This window comes from Spermophilus citellus, assembly GCF_964194105.1.
Source record: "Spermophilus citellus genome assembly, chromosome: 5".
NCBI classification, from domain to species: domain Eukaryota; kingdom Metazoa; phylum Chordata; class Mammalia; order Rodentia; family Sciuridae; genus Spermophilus; species Spermophilus citellus.
This window is the reverse complement of record NC_138186.1, coordinates 1,480,915-1,492,009: the sequence shown is the minus strand read 5'-3', so window position 1 is coordinate 1,492,009 and position 11,095 is coordinate 1,480,915.

Genomic DNA, 11,095 nt, shown 5'->3' with positions numbered 1-11,095 from the left:
CAGGCCAGGAGGGTTCCTGCGCACGTGGCAAGAGTATTTTAAAAAGCTTTGCAAGCAGCATCCAAGCCCGGACAGCAGAGAGGGTTCCGCATCCTTCTCCGTAGCTCAGCACACGCCCACATCCCGAGCAAAAAGGCTTGACCCCGACGTGATTTGAACACGCAACCTTCTGATCTGGAGTCAGACGCGCTACCGTTGCGCCACGAGGTCTCCCGGGGCGGCCCTCCTTGATTACCTATCCACCTGACCTACGTCACTGGTTTTTGATACTCTGTCACGACTGGACCGCTGCCGGCCTGAACCAGAGTCGGTCCCGCTTCCCCCTCTTCCCCCTCGGGAGGGACGCTGAGGACGGTTCCGAATCGTTTGCAGAATTGACTGGCGAGGCCAGCCCGTGTGTCCGGAGACTGAGCCTCCGCGGAGGCTGGAGAAACAAGTTGGCTTCACACCCTCACGGTCCACCTTCGACCCCTGAGTCTGAAACCGGCCCTAAAACATGCGAGGCCCTTTGTCTGCAGGAGCGAGGGGGTCATTGTGGAGCGTCCTTTGGCCGGGGAAAGCGCTGGTTTAGGAAACTCCGAGGACCTGGAGCCCGCAGGGAGACAGACCATCAGCCCCAATAGTGCAGGGGCCCTTCTAATGCATAGGAAAAGATGCTCTGCACAGTGATCCACTGCTGCGAAAGGGATCTCGCTCTTAGGATTAAGGTCTCCCTTTCTCAACCCTAAAAAATGAATCCAGAGCCTGGGGTTCCCGCTGGGAACCATATATGGATGGTCGGTGGGAGAAGTGGGTGCCCACCCTGCAGGTCACATATAGGTGGTCGGTGGGAGAAGTGGGTGCCCACCCTGCAGGTCACATATAGGTGGTCGGTGGGAGAAGTGGGTGCCCACCCTGCAGGTGGCGGAGCATCTTTGGCAGGTCATACTCGAGAATTCACCTTCTTCTTCTTCTTCGTATTCTGGAAAGAAACTAGGCATCCCGGGAAGGATGTATTGGGAACCTGCGACATTGGTGGCGAAATGAACGCGACTTTCAGAAAATGAAAGGCGAGGTTTGGGGGAGGATCTTCAGACCCCAGCAGAAAGGAATGAGCCTGGGATCCGGAGCTGCAGGAGAATACAGTGATCTTCTATTGACCGTAAAAAACGAGGATGTAACGGTACCGACAATCACAGAATGGTTGTGAGTTTGCATGAGGAATGTGCTTTAAACGGGTTTATATATGCTTAGAACGGTGTCTGCCGTGCCCTGAGCTTTCAGTAGATGATACCATAATTATCACTATCAAGTTTGGTGAAATTCTTAAATGCCTTTTCCCACATCACCAGCATGTGTTCGGCAGAGACTGTGACAAAACTTAACGTTTATTATTTGTTATTTTCTCACATAGATTTCCACTTTGGTGTTATTAAACAAAGATTAGTGAATTTGCTGTTTCAAATGTTAGAGCTTTTTTTTTTTCTTTAATAAGCAAAACAAAAATTAGTTTTAAAAAAGTGGCCACCATCAAAAATGGAGAGGTCATAGCTAAAATCAGACAGGACATTGACAACACAAGGTTGCAAAGGACCTGGAGATTAACACCAACTCAAATGGGCAACTGCAATTACAAAGTCAGCAAAGACATTTTAACCAGTAAAGCACTTTAATTCATAGGATTTCTCCAATGCAGGTGTTTTGTCTAATATTTATTAATGCACAGCACACAGCTAATTTCTTTTGGATCATTTATAATTCTATCTAACATAGAAAGGGTTCTGGATAAAATTTTTAAAATCAGCTTGTTGTTCATTGTCAGTGACATGTTCCTGGAGCACTTTACAGTTGACAATGAGGATTTCACTTACCTTTGTTGATTTCACTCCTTACCTTGTTTTTCAGCCTATCTGGCCTTTCCTTTCCCAGAGCTGAAGACCCATGGTCTTGAGGGTCAGGCCAGAATTTTCAGTATCCCCCAAACCCTGGGTCTTGACACCAAGTCACCCTTACTACTAATTCTGACCTTGGGCCCTAGTCCGGTGGCTGACTTTGTCTTTGTGCCCATATGCCTGTTTCTACCTAGTACAGATTTTGGGTCCAGTTCTGAAGACCTAAGGAAACAGACTCCAAGAGTCAGCTTCCTGGTTCATGCTGGCCACCGTCACAAACTGCCTTCTGCCCCCACCAGCCACCCAGAGCACCTGCTGGAAGAAGGTTCCCCATGTGTATGAATCTCCATGTCTTTGTTCCTGTCAGGGTCCTCCTCACTGATGGCCCAATGCCCACCTTGACAAGACACCCCTGGATCTGTGTGGGGCCACCTCTGACTGCACAGCTGAGTGCAGACACACATTCAATAGTCTTCCCCTCAACCTGGCCTCTCCTGGCTCCTGTAGTGGTCTCTCCTCTGGAAGCCTGCTCCATCCTGGTGGGTGGGCAGAGTTCCATCCTGCCTCTTCAACACCAACATGAATTTGTGTTTGGGATAGAAGTGTAGGTCAAGTGCAGTTGTATGTGGTTAAAACCTAACTAGATGATTCATATCCTTTTAGATAGCTAAGGTTTCGTTTTTGTTTGTTTGTTTTTTAAGAAGACAAATAATGACCAATATGTGAAGAACCTGGAACACTTGTGCACTGCTGGTGGGATCTTTAGCATTTGGTACAGCCATCATATGATAGTATGTAGATAGTATGGATGGTAGTTCTCCAAAATATTAAGCACAGAATTAACCTGATTCAATAATTCCACTCCTAGGTACATACGCAAAAGCAGGGACAGATTATTTGTTTGCCAATGTTCATAGCAGCCTTGTTCACTATAGGGCAAAGTGGAAACAACCTAAATATCTGTCAAGTGGTGAATATAAACACAATAAACATACAATAGAGTACTATTTGGCCTTAAAAAGGGAAGAAAATCCTGACACATGCTACAGCAAGGCTGAACCTTGAAAACATAATGTTAAGTGAGACAAACCAGACACAAAAGGACACATATTGTACAGTCCCACCAGTGTGAGGTTTCAAAGTCAAGTTCAGAGATACAAAGTGGGATAAAAATCAATGGGAACCCCGGGGAGGGAAGAATGGAGTTACTGACTAATGAATACAGAGTTTCGCACTGAGATGATGACAGACCTGGAGATGCATGGTAGTGACGGGTGTATAACAGTGTGGTTGTGCTTTACCCTACTGAATCGTGCTCCAAAAATGGCTAACATGGTAAGCCTTATGTAAATTTCGCCATGATAAAAAATAGCTTAAAAGTTAATTAAAAAAAAATAACTAAAAGAGCAAGACAGAGAGGCAGAATAAAGAGGAACCGGAGATCAGAAAAGGAGAGTACAAGGTAATTTTTTTGCATTCCTTCTTCTGGTGCAGAAATACAAGAATTTGTAAATCAATAGGCTCAACATGAGATCAGGTCTCTTTAATTTTGTAATGCAAGGTCATGGGCCTTCCGATTGCTTATCTCCGAAATTAACTCAGGAGTCCCTCGTGACATGTACCAGACAATGGCAAGTTTCACCCACTTGTCACTCAAGGAGAAAAGAGAACTTGTGCTTGTGTTTTCTCTTACTTTGCTGATAAATTTGTGAACATTCTTCCCAGACTTTGTAGTCACTTTTGTGTTACCTTATTCACACAGACATTTGATAAAGCTTAGGCAGAAATTATGTCCTGACTTCTACATTGGTATTGGGCAGGGGGCGGGGGGTTGTTTTAGGCTTCGTCTAGGAAAATATCCCATGACGATGCTCTTCTTTCCTTTTCTGTCAGTTAAATACTGAGATCCAGTGGAAGACACCATGGACCTGCATGCCTGCATCACACAATGAGTTCTTGGTACCTAGTAGGAAGACTAAAAAGAAAATCTTCATCAGATGTTGCCTGAATGGGGAATACAACGTTTATTAAGGTGAAAAACTGAGATTTATGGGTTTTTTTATTACAACAACTGGTATCACTGATATGCTACTAATAAAAAAGGCTCATTTGTCTCCCATGTTTTAATGCAACTTTAATTAAATTTCACAACTGTATCATTCTCATAAAGCACCAAGTGATAAGGTAACTAGAATCATAAGTAACACACATGTTATACATATGGTGGAGAATGCATGACTTTTCCCAAATTCCAAAAATTACTACCTTATTTAATAATGCATGATTACCTAGTGAACTTATTAAGGCTCTCTTCTGCACGTTACTTCCCCATAGTGAAAACCCAAGTTGAATAAAATAAACAAGTGGATAGTATTCTTCTGCAAATGTAATACTACCCTGAAAGTCTCACATTCGTGTGACCTTATTTCAGCCTGACTTTCTGACTTCTTCCAGCATTAGCCAAGTGAAGACTTTCCTTACCTGCCAGTTTGTTTTCATGCTGATTTTCACTGGGCGGTTACTCTCCTGGTGGTCTCCAGGCAGGCAGTGGTGTGCTGGTTAAGGCCTCTCCAGGAGAAACCCTAACCTGGTGCAGTGCTTAGCCATTTCTATAGTGAAAACTCTGCACCCATGGCTGAGTTGAGCTGTGGATCAGAAGTCTTTAACATCACTGAACGCTAAGTTGGAGACAGGTATGCAGGACTGGTTCCCGGGAGCCAGTGAATCCGCTACAGCGCACCACCAAGGTTAGAAAGCAGGGCAGGGCAGTGGTGGGGTGCCCCAGTAACTGGTCATTCTCAACAGAGGAGGAAGGCAGAGGCCTGTAAAGGCTCAGTATCCACTAGTGCAGCACCTACCTGGAAGCTCCGCTTCTATTTGCCTCTAAAAGGGTCTGTGTTGAGGCCGATTGTGGAATTGGAGAAGTTCAGCCTTGTGATCTCCAGTTTCCTCTGGCTCTCAGGTTAGTTTCTCTCGGTGCTGAGTTTCAGATGTCCAGGGCCTGTGGACTTTTTAACCCTAGCCCTTATCAGACAAGCTCTGAAAAGCAAGGCCTTTATTTATTTCACATTTGCATCCTTGAGGGAATAGTTAGTCCCTGAAAGACAGGGTGTAGACACCCAGACCCCCGGTTGGAGAGAGGGAAACAGAAAGAGAGAATCATTATTTACCCTTGGCTTAAAAACTCATTTGCTCTACTTCTTTACATTGAATCTGAAGTCTTTTATTTCCACTTGTGGAATAAAAAGAGTGGCATAAAAAGCCATCTGACTCATGCGGTGGACCTCGGACAGTAGGAAGCATCTCTTCCGTGAAAGGCTATCTTCTTACTCCACCCAAGTCGTCCATGAGTTAATTCTGACTTTAACACTTCCAAGCTTAGATGATCACGCTGCTCAGATCCACAAAACGAGGAACTTCAGCCTACCTAAAAGGAGCCTGCTGATCAGTGGCGAGGATTATCATTTAATCTATTTACCCCCCTTAGGACTTGGTGTGCATGTAAAGAGTTGCCATGTCAAAGGTTCCCCCAGGCTGGGTAAGTGTTCAAATTCTGAAAGGCTGATGCTCCCTGGTGGCAGTTTTCTGGGACCAGACCCCACTCGACAGGCATGGCGGTTGGGGACTCCTGTAATTGCAGCCAGCAGGCTCTAAAGGCTTCAGAGGCAGTGCCTGGGTCATGCTGGTGCCTCAGAAGGCCCCATTCAAGACGGCTGGCCTTGCTAGTCACCTTGATGGGGAGGCAAGCGAACTCCCAGACGGACAGCTGCAGGTCTGTCACCGGGGGCCTCCTTCTTGCTGGGTCTACCTTTGTCAGCCCGTGCCCAGTGCCTCCAGAGTCACGACTCTTGCTTGACTGTATCTGGAACATACATTTTGGCTTCTAGTCCAGTCGACCTTGGCATTTAACTTGCTACTGTCCATTGTTAGCTTCTCAGTGCTGCAGGCTGGCTATCACATTGTGACAGAACAGGCTGCAACATTTTTATCTGCCACCAGCCTTGAACTAACTCTATAATGTCCTGATCTCCATTAGTAGGCAATATGGCTTTGGTCGAAGGACATATGGGGGCCTGGTCATCCAGGTGACAGGCAGGAGGAGGCACATCCCACCCTCCTGACCTGGATTCTCACCTGAGGGGGGGCGTCACCCCCCAGGGAGGGTGATGTTCTCTACCACAAGCAGCACCAGGGCCAAAGCCTACGATACACTTGGCAGTGTGAACCAGTCGCCCACAACCCAAGTGGCCCCAAGGCCCCACCCTTGGAGAAATAAGGGTCACAGGTCACTGTGTTCATCCCCCAGCGTCTTAAGGCCACCAGTTTCATTTTTCCCCTCCGGGAACCTGAAGCGATTGTCATGAGCCTCGAGGGTCTAAGACTCCCAGGAGACTCTGAGCTGCCTCTCTTTTCCCTTTTCCTCTTGACAGGAGTACAGGGTCACTGGCCTCCCAGGGGACCTGGACAGTTTGGTCCTATTTATAACTTCACCGCTGACCTCCAGACACTGGGGTCTGCAATGGTGCTGCTTTATCCAGCCAGCACACCAACAGACAGCGTCAGCCCTCCCTGGTCTCTCCCTTAGGCAGTGAGTCCCCCTTCCTACAAAAGCCCTTAACTAATGTATTAAGAAATAATGACCAGAAGAACGTGCATGTGTTGAGTACAGATGGACTCTGGGTCCACCTGACTGTCCGTTCCTGAGCGCTCTGGCCCCAGGAATGAGCAAGCACGAAAGTACCCGACAACCAGGGGATCACGTTCTGTACTCCCCTGTTTCTGTGTTCCTTCCTCTGAGACGGTCCACGGGCCCAGCTCACTCCTCCGTGGAGTTCAGACGGTGTGACTTTACATCCCACCTATCATCCAGTTGCAGGTTGATGTCTCTTCCCTGAGCTGGCTACTGGCGAGTATTGTCCCTCCTGCTCTCCCAGAAAGCCGTGCTTCTATCAGACAGGACCCTGCACACTGCTTGGGTTTGCAAAGGAATTTCACCACACGCAGCTTCCCAACCTGGGCCTGGTGAGACAGAACACTTGCTGCAGCAATTTAAGCAAAGCAGATCTGCACTTGCAAGTAGGACAGCAAGGGACAAAAGTTGCTGGTGGCCAAGGCGTTGGAAAGCTGCCCTGGGGGACAGGGTCTTAATCACACTCGCCCCACATGCACCACTGTAAAGCAGCCCTTCCTGGGTCAGAAACCTCAGAGACTTACTGGGCTGAATCTTTGAAAGATGTCCTGTCTCCCGGAGAGAGGTCAAAGCCAAGGTTGTCCTCAACAGCTCCTCCCTGACTCCAGGTCTCCCAGTCCCTGCAGGAGCCAGGAACCAGGACCAGGCTGTTTCAGGTACTTCCTTTCTATCTCAACATATTGCATCCCTAGAACATTCTACAACCATTCTTGAGAACTACTAGCAAGAAATGGGCGTGCCTGTAATCCCAGCAGTTCGGGAGGTTGAGGCAGGAGGATCACAAGTTCAAAGCCAGCCTCAGCAAAAGTGAAGCACTAAGCAAAACTCAGTGAGACACTGCTCTAAATAAAATACTGGCTGGGGATGTGGACCAGTGGTAGAGTCCCCTGAGTTCAATCCCCAATACCAAAAATAAATAAGTAAAAGAAATGGGGGAGAACTGGGCCAGTCCAAGGCTACCCAGAGAACCACCCTGACCCCCGCCCCCTGCAGAAAGGAGTCCCAGCAATGAAACCTGCCAGCCCAGAGGGAAGAACTGCATCAACAATTATGTGAGCAAAGAGTCAAGGACTGGTGGGTTAAGTGACTGAAATTTTGAATATATTTGTCATAAAAGCTGGCAATGCCCTGAGCAGTATGCACAACTTGCATATTCACTACAGCAGGTGTAGTGGCACAATCCAGTAGTCCCAGCTACTTGGGAGGCCAAGGTGGGAGGACCATCTAGACCCACAAGTTCAAGACCAAGCTGGGCAACATAACAAATGAGAGGAGCATCACAGGAAGTGGAGCATCCACATTTCAGTGAGAACACCCAGGCTAGAGCACAGCAGCCATCAGTTTGCTTGGGGTTTGCTGTGTATGTTATGCAGCATTTACATAGGAGGGGAGAGTGTCTCACAGGGGCCTGAAGCTTGTATACTTTCAGGACTCTCTTGAAGAAAAAATACAAAATTGATGCATATAAATTAAATAGAGGCCCTGGGAAAGGCCCCCTGATTAAGTTGTATTTGCATCACTCTTAAGTCTACCTCTTGTGCCTACAGAGCAGAGATAGGCAGCAAAGGTGTGGGCAGAGAAGTCAGGAGACAGCCTGCACGTTTCCTCTTTGGATCCTTTTCTCTTAGCTAAGGTACACGATGCCAGTGCAGCCATCCCTTGGGGTTTGCAAAATGGTGTAGACCTGAAGACTGTTGCTCCACAGCAGAAAGTGAGGAGCCATATGCCAAAGGACTGGCCAGAGGACTTCCTGCCAAACCTCCAAGTGGAATCCAAGGACAGAATTTAATTTTCTTTTAAAACATAAAGAGGTGTACTTTCTTGCACCTGGGAGTGTCATGTGTGTGCAAGGCTCCCTTGATATATCACACGTGTGCTTCCTTCCTCACTGTTCCTGTTTCTTCCAGGGTTTCCCAGCAGGAGCTCCTCGGCCTCTCTCTGTTCCTGAATGCTCTGGCCACGTGCATGAGCCTGTCCCTCCCTCTATGAAGAACCTCCCTCACAAGCACCAGCTTCTCCAACTGCCTGACTCTGTGCAGTTTAGACATCTCTCCGGCATCTCAAAGCCACGGGTACCCGGCTGTTCATGACCTCCCTTGCCCAGGCTCCCCTGTGGAAAGGGGACCGGACAGGGACAGGGTGAGGAGAGAGCGCCTGAAGTTCTAATGCTGACCTTCCCCACTTGTTGGACCAACCCTACCCCACTTACCCCACCAGAGCTATGACCCTGGCTGTGACCTCAAGTCCACCTCCCTGACAGCTCAGGGACTCAGTGTGCGGACCCCAGAAGGTCTCCCCGTGGGCCCTTTGCCAACACACCTGGCTCCTCCACTGGAGACTGATTACCCTCTTGTCCTGCAGAAAAACTGCAGGGAGAGCTCAGTAAGTCCTTCCCTCTCCTCTGTGTGTCATTCAGGCCGCTGTCAGGACCAGTGACCTCACAAGACTTCTTTGTTCCACTTCAGGTTGGAAGAAAAGCCAGAAGGTGAAAAGCGAGCCAACTGGAATTGTTCTGAAGACTTCACCTCCTTCACCTAACAGGTGGCTTTGTCTGGTTTCCTTCTCCTGAGGCCTTGCTCACTCTTGCCCCATATGTCACAATACCCAAATGTCCCAAGGGACTTCTAAACCTGTGACCAAACTGAGCTCAGCGTCCTTTGTCAATTCTTAAAGAACCTAACATCTTTTAAGTTATTCTTAATCTACCAACACATACTTAAGTAAACTCCTGATCATTGGTGGACATCCTGTAATCAAGGATGGAGGTGGAGATCCAGTTTTCAAGCTAAGGACTGTGTGTGTGACCACAAATCAGTAAAAAATGACCTCGCTGGGGACAGATTCCAACTCTCCAAGCTGCACCTTTAGCTAGTTCCCATCTCACTCAGGAGTTTGAGGCTATATTTTCAGATGTACCCGAGGAACTCGTTTTTGTATTCTATACAAATCACAGCTGAAAAAACACTCCTCTCAGAAGTAAAGCTTGCTTCCTGGCCCTTTCTGCCTGCACGGTGGGCACTTAACTGCCCAGGCCTCCTGCTTCTGCTCCATCTGCCAGGCACCACCCACACCAGCCCTATCGCCCCACCTCTAGTCCCTACAGGCGACCAGTCGGCTCCTGCTTCTGCACCCACTTCCTCTGCAGGGCTGACACACCTGCTCATTCAGACAAACCAGGGCAGCTCCTTTCACCCCTCTGGAGCTCCCCTTCCCTCACCCAGCAGTTGAGTTAAGTCTGCAAACAGATGGAAGCAGATGTCCTGGAATGAGGGGAGGTGGGCAGACATCTGGGACAGATGGCTGTAGGAGAGAACCCTGCCGTTATTCTCATTACCACATCCTTCCTCCATCCCAGATGAGGAGGGAGGTGTTGCCTTCCTGTCCCAGCACCTGCACCTGCCCGTCCTGGTCTGTTCCCAACAGGGCAGGTGTCCTTTCTGAGACTAGTCCTTCCCCCTCTTCCTGGATCCCGTTCTGCAGTGTCCCTGGGGCTTTGTGGTAGTTCACTCATTCCTTCCTCAAAGACCCACCAGGTACTACTGAGTCAGGTACTACTGAGTTCAAAAGAGCTGGATGCAACATCAAGCTAAGAAAACAGCAAAAAAGCACAGAACACAGAAGTAACTTTTCATATCGAGGGTAGGACGGCTCTGCGACCTTAAGGGTAAGCTGAAAAAGAGAGTGTGCACTTGGAATCTATTTTTATGGGGAGAGATTCGATGGAATGTTCTTTACCAAATAAGGCAGGGGATAAGGTTTCAAAGGTGGAGTCTTGCTTCTTGATGTCTTGCGGTCAGCAGATTGATTGACATCTTGGCAAGTCACACCCATCTCCCTGTGCTGTGTGGGATCACAGGCAGAGTGAGAGGAGAGGCGCAGTTGTGTTGCACAGCCCAGTCAACGTGCAATGCCAGACCTGTCCCCTCATAGAGCTACGGTGCTCATAGCTCACACACAGCCCATGGATGGCTTGAGACAACCACCTACTATTAACAGTGGGGATCACTCCCTGAGTCCTTAGGCCCATGCCCCACCTCCGGCCTTCATCACTTCTTGTGCCACAGGAGCTTCCCCCTAGGGTGACCTGTCCCCTACCATCTGGCTCTGCCTTAAGAACTGGAGATATTGTGATTCCATTAGGTATCATCCCACAGAATGCAGCTGGAGCAACTCCCCTGCTGCCCCAGCTACCCAGATAAGGCTACTGGGGAGATTTGCAGTTCTGAATGTTCCTAATAGCAAGTAGAGAGGACGCACAGTCATAGGAAACAGATGCTTCCTGGTGAGCCCACAAAACCAGGACTGGGCATTGGCCACACTGACATGCAAGACACTGCATTCCAGCTCCTGGAGGAAACAGGACCAGGGCCCTGGGAATGAGTAGACCGTGACCCTGATGAAGGGAGACCCAGCCTTCCCCCCGGGTCTTGGTTCATGTTCTGCACCACAACAGAGTTTCACATGCTGGTGCCCTCTTAGCTACAAGGCCCAGAAAATTCAGATCAATGGGGAGATGGGTAAAGAGTTCTCAGTG